Source organism: Natator depressus, chromosome 4, assembly GCF_965152275.1.
Source record: "Natator depressus isolate rNatDep1 chromosome 4, rNatDep2.hap1, whole genome shotgun sequence".
Lineage (NCBI taxonomy): Eukaryota > Metazoa > Chordata > Testudines > Cheloniidae > Natator > Natator depressus.
In genome coordinates, this window is record NC_134237.1 from 39,123,154 (window position 1) to 39,139,036 (window position 15,883).

At 45.6% G+C, this 15,883-nt stretch overlaps 1 long non-coding RNA gene across 7 annotated transcripts in view; it reads left to right on the top strand.

The window, feature by feature from the left end:
- The first annotated feature begins 9,263 nt into the window (after positions 1-9,263).
- Positions 9,264-15,883, top strand: part of LOC141986375 (uncharacterized) — a 143,093-nt gene continuing 136,473 nt past the window's right edge. For all 7 annotated transcript variants that reach the window (XR_012639264.1, XR_012639266.1, XR_012639263.1 and 4 more), the window contains exons 1-2: positions 9,264-9,504; positions 12,922-12,953. This is a non-coding gene — a long non-coding RNA (uncharacterized LOC141986375). The remainder of the gene's footprint in view (positions 9,505-12,921; positions 12,954-15,883) is intronic.

A 15,883-nucleotide genomic window follows, 5' to 3' on the forward strand; every position in this document is an offset into this window, starting at 1 on the left:
TGATTCAGTTTGGCAATTCCTGTGTCAATATTGGAGTATTTTTGAACCAGGCCTGCAATATTTGTTCTAAATGCAAACCAAGACAGCTAAGAGCTTGATCTTGAAAGACACTGTAAACTCCATGGGGTATGAAGATACTCAACACTTCTCAGGATCAGGCTCCTTCTACTGTGTGTGCGTGTGTATGTAATCTTGACCCCAATTTTCAAATGTGGACATCTAAATTAGGCCACCAAATTTCTAATCTGGCCACTCAAATCAATATTTAGCTGCCTAAAATGGGTGTTTTGAGTGCCTAATTGCAAAATTGGGTGCCCTAATTTGGGCACATAAATTTGAAGATGGGGCCTCTAAGTATGTATACATGTCAAAACCATAGCTTCACATGCATAAGATTTTATAGTGGGGTGCGACAAAGCTTTTGTTCCTACAAATTTGGGATGACTCTGTTGGTCAGGAGTACTTAGACCTCTGAAACATGTGGATGTGAGGGATTTAACCTTTAGGAGATTAAGTGGTTTCCAGGTGCAGAATTTGTCAATGGTTGTCAGTGGTTTGAAGATGCGCAGCATTGGAGACTGTGAACTTTCTGGGGCAGGGCCTCTCTGTTCTTTGTACAATGGGGCCCTGACCTTTACTTGGGGTCTTTGGGTACTACCCAAATAGAAATAATTAATAATAACTGTATAGGAGATATTACTTTCGTTACTTTGATCCCTCACAAGCCCATTGTAATAATGCAATCTCAAAGCTCATTTTAACCTTGGTACTCTGAGATTTACTTTGCGATTGTGTTCGAGCCCCACGTTGGGCGCATGCTCCTTTTTGGGGGAAGGATAGCTCAGTGGTTTGAGCATTGGCCTGCTAAACCAAAGGTTGTGAGTTCAATCCTTGAGGGGGCCATTTAGGGATCTGGGGCAAAAATTGGGGCTCGGTCCTGCTTTGAGCAGGGGGTTGGACTAGATGACCTCCTGAGGTCCTTTCCAACCCTGATATTCTATGATTCTATGATTGAGAGAGATGTTTCCCTTTGAACATTTATTCAAAATAAAAATGAAACAATATTAAATTCCTCACCTTCCAATTCGTATCATCATTAGGGATGGAAAAATGCATAGATATGTGAGCTTTATAAAGCCTATGAAAATTTCTGAAACCGTACAGAGGCCCTGGCCAAAGATTTCAGATTTATTTTTAAATCCACATTTTTTTTTCCTAAGGCAAAATATTCTTCATTTCAACCCCTGAGCTGATACGTTTCTAAAAGCTTTTAAATGATGGAATTTGAGCTTGTCTATTACTGACTTAGCAGGTTCTTTTGAACAGACTTAATTATTAACACAAGTTACTATAACAGCAGCTTCAGACTTTATAGAATTGTGACAGCCTTTGCACTGTCACTGCAAAATAACTCTCCTCCTGTTGACATTATATTTGGTGTATGGTTCTTTTGATGGGACTGGAATTGTTTTGATACTGAGAAGGGGTGTGTGTGTGTGTGTGTGTGTGAGAGAGAGAGAGAGAGAGAGAGTGTGAGATAATCAGCTTGAATCTATGCTCTATTGCTGAATTGAGTCTGAACCTTTTATTAAGGTCTGGAATAGCTCAGTGAAGGAGGTTCCCTGTCCAAGGACTCAGATCCTCTGTATCACCCAACTAGACCTACAGCTTTTCCTGCCTGCTTACCTTTAGATTCCCATTAAGGAGTTTCCGTGGCCAACCACGACTTCTCTATTCTCCACCATAATCCTCCCTTCTTATCCCTTCTCACAAGCCCCCCTTAAAGGTAATTTGTAGGACCCAATTGTGCAAGGCCCCAATGCACAACATTTAAAGTCAAGGCACAAGGGCTATGTACAGTTAAATGTGATTCATACCAGGAGTGTACAAGTTTACATGGGATGGGCATGATCTAGGGAGGGGCTTTGGAGGATTCCTTTCATTGGAGAAAGGTTGCTTTGGCCTTGTTGGACGGGTAGGTGGGACTTCCATAGGTAGCCTAGATAAATGAGAGAGACAGTGCACAAGGAAGGGCTGGATGCACCAAAGCATGCAGGATTATTTGACCCTTCCCCCAGGCTGCTGTATTTTGTTATCACAACTTGAAAAAGAAGCCAATGCCCTTTCCAAAGGAGCTTGAATCCGGCAACAAATTTACCCTCTTCTCCCAAGTGGGCAACAGTTCAGAGTCTTGTCACTTTACAGCTGCTTAAGAGTCAGTGACCGCAAAATGTGTTGTGGACCCTGTTGGGAGAAAGATGTGAAGATGAGAGAGAGTGGTGCAGGGATGGACACACAGGGCAACACGACAGAAATGGAGGAGAGGAAAGGAGAAATGGGATGGAAAGCAGAGAGAAAACAAAGTCTGGGATGGAAGAGAGAGAGGAAGCGAGGGAACAGAAGAGAAAAAGAAAGAAGACTGAAGCTAACAAGGAAAACAAAGCAACAGAAATAGGAAAGAACGATAAGAAAAGATAGGCAACAAAATGAAAGAGACAAAATACATACACGTATTAAAAAACCCAGGAAAACAAAAAGCAGAAGGAAAATGAGAAAAATATTAGAAATAAACGATAGAGGTAAAAGCACAAAGACAAACCCCTGGAATGCTACTGCTCTTATTGCTGTATTTTATTTTAATAGTCTTCAGACATTGTTTTCATTCCCATGTAATATAGTAATTAAGGGCCTAATCCTGCTTGTGTTGAAGTCAACAGAAGTCCATGGAATGCCACTGGGAGAAGGGGCATGTGCAGCCAAGAGTGGGGGCGGGGGGAAGAAGGGGCAGTTTTCCTTGGGTCCCCAAACCAAGCATTGCAGGCAGTGACCTATCACATGGGGTCACAGAGCCTCTCCCTGAAATTTGGCCTCTCTGTCATGATGGAGGGGAGCCACTGGGCTAAATCTGAGTGGCACTGTGACCCTGCGCACCAGGTCGCAATGCACAGAGAGCCAGGCCCGACCCACAGAACCGGAGCCGAGCTGCCGATGCAAGCTGAGTGCAGCTCAACTGTGTGGCCCATGTGAAAAATGTCTGAGAGCACCCCGAGTGGAGTCTCAAAAGTGAGAAGTGCTGGGTGGTCAGGGGGAGGGGAATCGCACTGGGTGGTTACTGCATCCTCTTGCAGCTTCTACCACCAGGTGTCCTACAGCGGATCTGGGGATTGCAGTGGAAACTCAGGGAAGGTGGATGCAAGAGGTGAGGCTGGCGCAGGGAGGACTAACCTGTGCCAGTTTCAGTGAACTGAGACTGGCGCGTTAAATGGCCACAGGAAGGGCTGGGATCACTGGAGTAATTTCCTTCTCGTTCAGCAAACCAGAGATTTCTAATAACAATGCCTTACATCTGTCCAGTGCCTTTCTTCAACAGACTATTCACTTTCTCCCCCACTGAACAGCAGTTGCCTCCATGGTGGAACACTGCAACCAAACAGAAGCACAGATCAACACTGTGTAATAGTTTAGGGCAGGAAGCGAAGAATTCTGCATCCAGCTGAAATCATGGGGGGGCGGGGGTGTCATTTATGTAGGTGGCAGGTAACAATCTGAGTAGAATGTGTGCGGGAGAGTTAATGCTCACAAAGTGGCAAGCACTGAGCTAGTTTCCGTAATGAGTGATTACTTTTCATCCCGCACTTGTCTCCTTCCAGGGAGAAGCGAAAGAGGCCAATGGCCCAGAAGGAGGAAACTTAACATTTCTGTTGTTATTATTGGCATTACAGTGACCTAGCTACCCCTCCTCCCCCAAGATTGGGGCCCCATTGTGCAAAGTGCTGTACACGCTCATCATGAGAGACAGTCCCTGTCCCCAAAAGTTTACAATCTAGACAGCTAAGGGGTTGGATGGGAAACAGAGAGTTGAAGCAACATGACCAAGTCATACAGCAGGGCAGTGGCAGAGCAAGGAATAGAATTCAGGTTTCCTGGCTCCCAGTCCAGTGCACCGTCTGCTAGCTCATGCTGAATCCTGAAGCTTTTCTTTTTCTTCCATATCTGAAAGAGACTCAAAGAGGTTTCAAGAGTACTGTTCCTTCCCTCCTCCCACCTTTTGAAGAGCCTAAGCGAAGAACTAGAATTTTCTGCAGCAATAATTCAAAAGAAGCCATCCATCCATTTCAGCAGGATGGTTACGTGGCAAGAAAATGCTCCTCCTTGGTCTCCTTTAAACCTTTAAAAGGATAAACCTTTGCTTATGGTCTTCGTTCCAACTAAGGCTAACGGACTATGAGGACAACAAGCAACCTGAAATTTTTCACATAGTCATTGCCCCCTTGCATGTGCGCTAGGTGTAAAAATGAAACCGTGCAGCAGAAAGTTGTGTGTCTGGGTGTTCTGAGTTTATTAAAGGGATGAATAGTGAGTTCGATCCTCTTCTGACTCACACCAGTGACTCACCACTGAGTTCAATGCAATTGTTCCTGATTTTCACCTGTGTAAGTGACAGGGAGACTTGGGGCCAACCGTTCTTTCCCTTAATTATTTCAACTAGATTTTAAACGAATGCAAAACATTTGTTTTATTGATGTTTAAATGTATGTACTGGTGGTATTCATTATTTCTCTCTCTGCTTCTATCTTTATAATTAACACCTCCCACTATTAACTAATGAGCAATAGCCTGATAAAGCAGCACAAAACTCATCATGCAAATTGCTATTTGCAGTTTGGATCCATGCCATGCTTACATTTTTGTTTCTGCAGAAATTTTATGAATTGTAGTATGATGACTTATGGAATTCATATAGTATCAAAAGAGGTTTGCTCTCCATCTCAGAGTTGGTTTCTCTTAGTAAATATCAATTTTTTAGACCAGACTGGATTATGACAATGGATGATCAGAGTTGTTGGCATGATCACATCTTATTAGTACAAAGATTTTATTTAAAGTGAGTCGGAGAAAAAGACTTCAGTAGCATGGTAGGTACAACTGAACCAATCACTATTCTCAATTCTGATACACTGGGGTGTATATGAAGTCATTCTATTGAACTGAATGCAATAGAATTACTTCACATTCACACCAGTGTACTTAAGATCGGATTCTCACTCTATTTATGATATATTGTTACACATAATATACGTGTATATGACCAAAACTGATTAGTGATTTTGGGTGCTCAACTTGAAACTCCGTAAAGGGGCCTGATTTGCAGAAAGTGCTGAGCACCCATCCTCCGAAAAAAATTTGTCTCCTGTACGTTGTCTCAAATTGTGTGTTCAAGGCACCCACAATTACTAGTACCTCTTGGGGGCAGGGGGGAGGGGGAGGGAAGAGGCAGGGATCCTCTGGAAAAAACAGGATGTATGATTGTATAATTAAAGACTGTAGAATAGTGCACACACACAAAGGGGCCGAATTAAGGTTGTATCAGCAACCTTAATTCTGGCATTTCCTAACTTTTCAGTGCTTGGCTTTGCAACCTTAACATTCCTTTAATGTTACCTTTTGGATGTAATATATATATATATATATATAATACCAACAGCACAATATATTCCTTACAGTATTCTAATAACTTAAGCAGAGCCTCCCTTCACAGACAAAAACTGTAAACAATAAGCAAAGCAAGAACAAACCAAAATTATGAAGACACATAGAGTCTACCTCAGAGTGGTAAATATTTACCATTGACATTGGTTTATTAATTCCAGCCTATCATTCTTTGCTTGGCTGTCTGACTTGAATAAAACCACCAGGAAGTGAATGCCTAAATGCTCTTCATGAAGGTAGTTCCTAAACTTTCCCACACAAAAATGTGTTTACTGTAACCCTCTTAAAATAAATGATGCCAAATGGAATCTGTATTAACGAGTTAGATTGTTGGTTTGCTGGCCATTATGTGCTGACACTTTAACCAATCAGAAGCCAGTGGGGGTTATATATTGTGTATGGCAAAACTCACATTGTCTTCAAGGGGAGGGGATTGAGTCCCACTGCATTTTTTACTCTGAGAAATTGTAATATGCTGCAATGTAATAGTCAGAATCGACACAGAATCATAGAATATCAGGGTTGGAAGGGACCTCAGGAGGTCATCTAGTCCAACCCCCTGCTCAAAGCAGGACCAATCCCCAATTAAATCATCCCAGCCAGGGCTTTGTCAAGCCTGACCTTAAAAACTTCTAAGGAAGGAGATTCTACCACCTCCCTAGGTAACGCATTCCAGTGTTTCACCACCCTCCTAGTGAAAAAGTTTTTCCTAATATCCAACCTAAACCTCCCCCACTGCAACTTGAGACCATTACTCCTTGTGCTGTCCTCTTCTACCACTGAGAATGGTCTAGAACCATCCCCTCTGGAACCACCTCTCAGGTAGTTGAAAGCAGCAATCAAATCCCCCCTCATTCTTCTCTTCTGCAGACTAAACAATCCCAGTTCCCTCAGCCTCTCCTCATAAGTCATGTGTTCCAGACTTCATAACTGTACATTAAAAACAACTTTTTCCCTTTCATATATATATATATATATACATATATATATATAGACTATATATGTATAGTCTCCTTGCAAAACCAACAGCATGGCCGCAAAAATACATTGTAATTAAACCAAATCCACAAAATCTCATTCACTTTTAAGAGGCTATTTCCAAGAAATTAGGGAGCGGGAGAAATTCATTCCACAAAAAAATGAATGGGAAAAGCAGACAGCTTTCAGGGCTGTGTTTAGGTAAGGTTCAATATTTATTAAAAATACATTTGTTATTAATGTAGTTTTGTTTTAAGCAAACTTGTTTTTGTTTCCTTTTGGGCTAGCTTTGCCCATGAAAGGGAATAAGGGGGCGGGGGAATCAGAACACTCCTCATTTCAGTGGGACCAGTTGTGGAGCACAGTGCTTCTCAACTGAGTAAGGGGATCAGACTCTAGCCCCAAACGATTAAATTTACATCAGCCATTTATTTGGGATAATTGAAATAAAGTCATTGGAATTCAACACTGGCACAGGATCAGCACCTCCTGCTTTGATGATAAATATCTAGAATTTGCCCTGACATTTATTTTCTGTAAGTACCAGCAGGAGACCATTATTCTGTGACAACATGCTGTTCCATTGACATTATCCCTTAAATATATCTAAAGATGAAGGTGCTGTGGATTTCTCAGGAGAGGGTGCAAAGCTAACGATTATTCTCTTCATATCAGAAGTGAAACCTCAGTTGAGGGAAAAGCTGCTTTAGATTTAGGCCCTATTGCGCCAGTGAAAATGTATTACGGTTTTACTATTTACTGAGCACTGGAGAATGACCTTGGTGTGGTACAAACAGATATAAGGAGACACAGACCCTGTCCCGGGGAGTATGTGAAAACTCCCATCTTGCAATCAGATCCATAGGGGCAGACCTTTGTGTGTGTGTGTGTGTGTGTGTATGAAGCCCTTCTGAATCCATGTCCTGAACGTTAAAACAAGGGGTAGTGGGTAATTAATACTACCATTAAAAGTATATGAATATATTAATATAAATATTAAGTATTTGTCTTACAGCAGCACCTAGGGGCTCCAGGCAAGGCTGGGGTCTCATTGTGTCAAGCACTGTACAAACATATCCGAAGAGACAGTGTTTGTCCCAACAACTGAAATAGACAAAGGAGAGGAGGACAGAGTGAGGTAAAGAGATTGTTCAGGGTCACACAGCTGGTCAGTATCTTGTCTCCTCCTCCAGTGCCTTAGCTACTGGACTATGCTGCCCCACCATAAGAGCTCAGATTTTTTTTTTTAATGCTAGAGTATGCTGCAGTGTGTTACAAAGGACGGGGCGGCTGCTTGCTTTTAGGGCCAGATCCTGTTTTCTCGGCAGGCAGTGGCAAAACTCTCTTTGACTTCAGTGGGACCAGGATCCAGCCCATGTTACTGGTACTAAGTATTAACTTTCTCAGCGGGAGCTGCCGGATCGCAGGAGGGAGCTTGCTACCTTCTCCCTTCCTGGCTGTGTGGCACTAGTTTGGACCCAGGCTCAGACAAAAGGCAAGCTTGCAAACTCCTGCGGAATGAATAAGGGGATCAGGTTGCTCGCTCTCTCACGTGACTCTCTGCCCGTTCCTTGAGTCCCGGGGTCCATTTTCACACTGAGACGGGAGGAGCGTCTCGGGCTCCTAGCTCCAGGTTTATTTGGTCATTTTCTGCAGGCACGTTGCTTTGGGCTCCCTGGAGCTCACTCGATTTCCTCCTTGCAGGTTCTTTTCCCCTTTGCAACAGCCCCTTTCTGATTCCCACCCCGCCTTTCCTTCCCGCTCCTCCAAGACCCCATTGCAGAAGGAGCTTTGCACGGATCTGCTGAGCTGGGGGGAAAAAATAAGACACCCTCAGGCAAATGTGGGGAAGGAGGGGCAACAGTGCCACCCCCACCACCAGCAGCGCTGTTTAATTCTTCTGCTTCTGTTTAGCCCCCGCCTGCACTGAGATCAGCCCCAAGAGCGAGCGAGGCTCACGTTTTGTGTCTTTGCAGGAGCCCGGGGCTGGGCACAGAACTGCAGCGCCGGAGAAAGTTTCCTGGGAGGGAGCCTCGCCGAGGGGATCTTATTTGCCCGCCGGGCTGCTGGTGAGGAAGGGGGCTGCGCAGCAGAGGTCCCCGCCCCCGCCCGCTTTGATTCCTGCCCCTCTGCGCAGAGCTGGGCGTAGGGCTGGTGTCAAGTGAACTTGAAAAGCTGATTTGCAGGCAAACCTGCCGCGGTGGGTTTCTTCCGCGGCGCTCGGAGATGGAGGGGGGTGTCTCGGCCACGGGGAAGTTTTTGCAGCGGAATGAATCCGGATTCAACTTTGGGACCATGCTGCTGATTGGGCTCGTGTGAGCAGCTCCTGAGCTAAGGACACAGTCACTCCCTTTCCACGCGCTGGGCATGTTTGTGCTGCTGGACCCTCAAACCGCTTCGATCCTTTTAATCTAATTCAACCGAAGCAGCCAGGAGCACCGGGAACGTTTGACATTGGGCTGAGTTGTGGAGTCTGCCCCCCACCCCATCAGCACCCCCCCAAAAAAGGGCGGAAGGAGGAGGTTTTGCAGGGGGCTGCGGGGGTGCCCGGCTCCAGACTCGGCTTCGCCTCTGGCAATGGATTACCTGGAAGTTTGGCTCCGGGTCGCGCTCCTCTTTGCGGGATTTGCCGTATTGCCCCAGCAGCAGGCGGAAGGAGAGTACAAAGCGCACCCCGGTTGGACGGCTATTGACTTCGTGTAGTTACAAGGCGGGTTGCACGCGTTAGGAATTCTCCCCGCTGAAGATGGCTCTGATCCGGGTTAATCCCCCCCCCCCCCCCCGTGTGCCTGTCCCCTCCGTTGGCCCAGTGGCATTAAATGGAGTCGGCTGCAGAATCCCCCGCTGCATAATTCAGCCGGTGCTCAGAGGGAAGGACGCACCGGAGCGGAGAGGTTTGCTGGAAGGGGCGCAGGGTGGTGAAATCCATAAAGGCAGGAGGGGTTGCAGCAAACCGCCCCCTCTGCAAGCAAACCCACCGCGCTGGGGCGGGAATCCGAGCTGACCTCGGAGATCAGGGGAGCTGAAAGGCGGCAGGTGGGTCTCAGGAGCGCACAGCGGGCGGGACCCCGGGGTGTGAGCGTGCCGGCGGCCCTTTGCTCCCCGCCCGGTGTTTCCTGCGGGCCGCCTGCTCTGCAGCGCGCGGAGCCCCTGGGGGGCCGGGGCGGCTTGGGGGGGCCGGGGTTGTGTGCGCGCGGCAGGGGTGGCTTTGAGCTCCGCTCCGCTCCCAGCCCTGGGGTTCGCTCCTTATTCGGCCGGCTGCGGGAGGGGAGCGCCCTCCTGGCTGCAAGCGGGGAGAACCAGACCCCGGGGCCCGCCTTCCTTGTCCTGTGCCCCCGGGCTCTTTGCGGGCCGGGGGGGGGGGTCCCTGGAGCCGTCCCGCTTGCAGGCGGTGCCCGAGGCGGGACAAGGCGTGGGGCTTGGCAGCACGCGAGCTGGGGTCCGAAGCAGCTGGGGAAACTTCTCCGCCTCGCGCCTCTTTCCCACTGGGGGGGGGGGGGGGGGCTTGCTACTGTTTTCTGGCCTGTGGCACCCCCTGCCAGGCCTCTGCCGGTCTTACACACACACACACACACTGCAGGGTGTGATGCCCCCCCAATACACGCATGTGCCCTGTCTCGCTCTCCCTCCAGCAGCAGACAGGCCAATCAAAGACATCACCTCAGTGGTTCTCAACCAGGGGGTACGTGTACCCCTGGGGGCACGCAGAGGCCTTCTGAGGGGTACACCAGCTCATCTAGATACTTGCCAAGTTTTGCAACAGGCACTAGCGGAGTAGGTACAAACTACAATTTCATAGGGACAGTGACTTGTTTATACTGCTCTGTGTACCATACACTGAAATGTAAGTACAAGACATATTCCAGTTGATTTATTTGATAATTACATGGTAAAAATGAGACAATAGGTGAATTTTCAGTGACAGGGTGCCGTGGCACTTCTGCATTTTCATGTCTGCTTTTGTCAGCAAGTAGTTTTAAAGTGAGGTAAAACTTGGGGGTACAAATCAGACCCCTGAAAGGGGTACAGTAGTCTGGAAAAGTTGAGAGCCACTGCATTACTGCACCCACCCTGTGTCTCTCGCACAATAGGGGGCAGTCTTGCACTGGCAGGCAGGACTGGCGCAGCGGGGTGGGATTTTTTACAAAGCACCTCAATGGCTGGGGAGCGCATCTCCCCTGAGCGGGGTGCCTACGTAGCTGCGTCCAATCCTCCCTGACCAAACAGGGCCTTTCCATCTCTGTGACTGAGCTGGCACTTTTGTTCTCAACCCCACTCTTCAGCCACTTCAAAACCCCAACGCTCAAATTACCCTCTGAACTGCAATGTCTTATCCTTGCTCTTGGCCCAGGAATAAATCATAATGATTAATAAGAAGTTACAGCCCAACTTCGCAATCAGACGTGACTCTCAGCCAGCCAGTAAAACGGAGGTTTGGTTTGGGTTTTCCCCTGCTGCTGAGCACATAGTCAGTTGTTTTGCATCCCTTCAGACTTATTGGTGTCACTTTTTTATTTTGATTAAACTAGCCTTGTATATAATGTGCTACTTAATAGCCTTGCGCCTGCTCCCAGAGAAGCCCGAATGGCTGTTTCCAGTGGGGGCAGAACTGAGTCCTGAATGTGCAGTTTTCAAACCTATCATGATGCATGTTAAGGACAAGATGGAAACCCGCACAGTTTATACAAATTGCCTAAACGCCAGATGAGTTTTATTATAGGTAGATGCATATTAAAGTGTTCTGGCTTGATGACCAATTAATTAGAAGGAATACAATTTTGTGGAAGTGGCCAACTCAGGGGATTAAAAGAGGGATATGAAGAGTTAACCTCTAGGTCACTAATTCAGACTCAGGCCAGGAAGCTGTCACTTTCTGATCTTTGGCCTGTGTGAAAGGTACACAGTGCTGCGTGAGGTACAAGGAGCTAATTGTGTCTGTCCTGTGCCTAGTGCCTACCACTGGGGAGACACCAAACTGGGAGTCAGTTTGCTGGCAGTGTCACTGGAGAAGCCAAGGAATGCGCTGGCATAGAAACTAAACTACCGTCCCCATAGGGGCAGGACCTTCCTGGTCAGCTTTGAGGCCCATTGGCTCAGTGTGGGTGAAGCTTGTGGTGCTGTTGCCCATCATGTCTGTGCTCTCTGGTGCTGGGCTGTTTTGACCTCAGCTGGAAGGATGGACACAGCCAAACGAGGAGGCCTTCCTGAAGGAACAACATTGGCCCACTATTCAGTCAGAAGAAAGGCCATGAAAACATGTGCTAAAATGGGGCGGGGTCAAATGTGAAAGAGTTTGAGAGAGACAAGGTGGGTAAGGTAATTAACATCTTTTATTGGACTGCCTTCTGTTGGTGGAGGAGACAAGCTTTACAGCAACAGAAGCTGGTCCAATAAAAGATATATCTTCACCTCTCCCCTCCCATTCCGTATCTTGGGATCAACACGGCTTATAACAACACTGCAAATGATAAAAGCTTGCCAGTGGGCAGTGCCAAGCAGAGTACCTCAGACAGCACCCTATAAGAGATTGGTGGAGTCAATAGATGCCACCCAGAGGCACTCTGCTCGAATGGGTGAGATAATTGCCTCTCTCAGGCAGTACATCAGACATGACTATCCAAGGAACAGTGGCAATGGGTGGTGAGGGACTATATTTTGGATCAATGGTTCATTTAATGGCAGATAGACAACTTACTGCATCCCTGAGCCCAGTGGTTCTCCCTTGCGGTCCAAGCAGCATCCAGCTGCATCTCATGTGACAGCCTCAGGACCATACAGGTAGTATATATATTGAATAGATGTGGCCCACATAATACAGAGAGAGCTGCATATGCAGCCCTCAGTAGTAAATAGGTACCAAAAGAGCCTTCTTCATTATAACAGGTCTTATTGTGGTCACGGGCAGTTTAACTGCCATCCCTCCAGTTGTGGCTTCTTGAGTTCCGCCTCCTGCCTCCGTGGAGCTCAAGAACAAACAGCATGCCAGCTGGTTATGGCCTGCCCTCTCTATCCTCTTGATGGTGGATGGATGCGCATGATGTCTCTGGAAGCTGCTGCCATGATAAAGTGGCTACATTACTTACCCGATTCTAGTTCGTTGTTTGTGCTGCCTTCTGGATTTGAAGGTGACCAATGCCAGGAGGAGGTGAACAAGGAGGTGCTAGGGCTGAATGGAGTTTGCAATGGAGTGATTGAGCAAGTGGTGGATTGATAGAGCTGCATTGTCTTAAAGCAAATAGAAAAAGGACAAAAAACATTTGGATTCATAATAACATTTCCTTTTCTATATTTGGTTGCTTTTTGTCTTGGCATCCCTAAAATAAACCCTTGTGACCTTCAGGGGAATTGTGGATGCTCAAAGAATGCAAGGTCAAGTAGTTTTGAAGCACTGGTTTATGGGTGAGTCTATTGATATCAGCTTCCTTCTAATCGAGTTTCTTTTTGGTCCTACAGGTGCTTGTGTCTACCAAGGCTCATTGTTTGAGGTAGGTGAACCTTAATATGTTTCATGGTTACATTGAGGTTGATAGGCTGCACTTATGACTCAACAAGTTTTGTCAGTGCCACATGACTTCCGTGGCACAAATTGTAGTGATGCTTTCATGAATATGCAATGGGGCGAAATCCTGGCCCTGCTGAAATCCATTGCAAAATTCCTGTTGACTTCAGTAGAGTCAGGATTCACCCATGGTCTTTGTCAACCCAACCAGGCTACAGTTGAGCAAGACTCCGTGCATATTGACAAATTTGGCTCTTTGTTTGTCCTGTGCATTTTTAAGCAATGGGATTCAGGAATGTGCAAAACAAGACTGGCCAGCAAGTGTTGTCTAAAATCTCCCTGTATATTCTGCATGTATTTGATGCTTTGCTATCAGTGATGATCGTTTAACACTTTTCTTCTGGAAAACTACATATTCATTGTGTGCTGTGACTTCTCCTTTTTTAAACTAAAAGTATGACTCTTGCATTTTTTGCTGTGACAAAACCATGGTTTCTTCATTTTTCACAATTGCAAATAATCCACCTTAATCATTGGGCAGATATGTGATGGAGGGAATCTCATGCAAATAGTACTTTTCCATACAATACTTGGCTGCCTCAATTTGATATTCAAACAGTAAAAAGAAATTGACAAGAACGTTGCTCCTGAAGTGCTTACACACAGGCGTGCTATCACAATGAAACTACACAATGGTTTGTTGTTGTGGAATCTAAAGTAGTGTGCATCATGTTTGTTTATTAGCTAGACTGGGTTTATATGTTTTATTTCCCTTAATACCCCCCTCCAGCAAAGTTACTACAATGTCTTTGGAATCTGTAACTATTGTATAATCTCAAGTTTTATAGGAGTTGGGTTCTTTTGCCTTCCAACCTTGACACTGACCCTTTTAAAGTTCTCCTGCACTTTAAAGGGGGAAATGAAGTGGAATTGATTTACATCACTGTGTCTTTGGTGGATGGCTTGGGGAAAAGCTGAAGCAGATTGTGTTCATTTGTTTCCATTAATAATACACTATGGAGCATCACAGTGTTTTAAAGGAGATTGAAAAGTCTGTCTCCACTCCATCAACTCTAATAAATTGTGTGGCAGATCATTCTCTTCTACTCATTTTATCTCAATAAGGACTGTAATATAGTATAATAAGGGGATAGGAAATGAGATGTTCATCTGTCACTGCATGATGATGATGTGTGTGTGACATTTACAATTCTGTTTTTTTTTGGCTTTGTACGCTTGTCTGGATGATGGAGTTGATGAAGATACAGAGTAAATTGAAGGTTGTTTTTTGTTTAAATTATAGAAATTAAGGGTCAGTTATGGAAACCCTTCCTCACTTTAAGTAATTCCTTACTCAGTAGGTTGATGTCAGTGGGATTACTCATGGCGTAGGATACACCACTCTGTGTGTGTAAAGGTATACGGATCTTAAAGCAGCTTTGATTAAAAAGAATGCTGCACTGGGGAAAAACATCCTATATTTTGTTTGGCTTGAGGACTGTATACATGTGTAGTTATCCTGTCGTGTGACCGTCATGGAAATGTCACTATGAAGAAGAAAAAAATATATTAGCATTGTACCTGTGTTGGTATTTTTCAACATGTTACTACTCGAAGAAAAATACCAGGTCAAGTTATAGGGCTAGTTATAACCAGGTCAAGATGTGTGCTAACAAGACATACACTGCCTGGCAACACTGAAAGGGGAGAAAGACCAGCTGCATGCTGTTTTTTGGATTCTTTCAGAATCCCAGTTTGTTTAAAAGCAATACGATATTGTTTGTAGTAGCTCCCACAGCATGCAAGGTGCTTTCTGAACACAGCTGGAGAGAACAGCAACTTTCACATTCTGAGTGCTACTAAGGACAAAAAACTATAAGACAATAATAATAACAATTACTGAAATCCTTGCCCTGAGGAACATATAACTTAAAAAGACAAAGATACACTAAGGATGGGAGAGAAGGATGAAACGTACAAGCAACGTGATCAGGAGGAGGATGGGGACCCGACTTATTTCTTTGCTTTGTTGTTTGAGCTGGATGAACAGAAATGTGTGCCCATCCAGGCCCTCACTGATACCAGGAGCTCCTCGCAGGCACAGGGGCCCCGTTAACATCAGTGAGGCTCTGAATGGATGCAGAGCTCCACCCATTGCAGGATGGGGGTCCAAATTCCTCCTCCCTGCCTTCTTCCACACATTGCTCTCGCTTGTTTTTCTCCCACCTCAGTTTCCAAATACCATTCCAACGTCCTTATGTACTTCCCTCCCAGCACTGGTCCGTCTCCCTCCAAGCAGTTCACTCACGAAATAGGTAGATGACTTAGTCAGCTAGTTTCTTGTAGGTATTGTGACTAAGTGGTCTCGGAGAGACATTTAAGGAAGTGCATTAGAAAGAAATTGATTATTTTGCTGCTGCTGTACCTGTGTCCTAAGCACCGCTGGCTGTGTACAGGAGCCACTGCTGAAAAGAGAAATTCTATGCAGAGAAAGCATTTGGATAGGATTCTCCCCACCCCAGGAGGGAAATCAAGGAAAAGTCTAATTACATTATTTCCTTCAGAGAGGGATTGCTCCAAACCTGCAAAATCTCATAGAAAACAGAATTTTTCAGCCATTTCCAAACGAAAAATTACGAAGTTTGAAAAAATAGCTCCGCATTAAGGATAGTGCCTAGAGAGAGGCTGCCATCTTTCATTGATTTGTACATCGACCATTCTTATTTTAAGACTTCTATCTAGAAGAGTCTCAAATGTTACAGTGTGCCTGAGACTAGCAAACACTGCTTTTTTTTTATATCCGTTGTTATATGCATTAATAAAGTGTGTCACTTGCAGCCTTCTAAAGCTACCCAGCTCTTTTCAAGCATTAACCATCTATATAACGTTTCTAGGTGGGTGGGTGGGGGAAAAAAG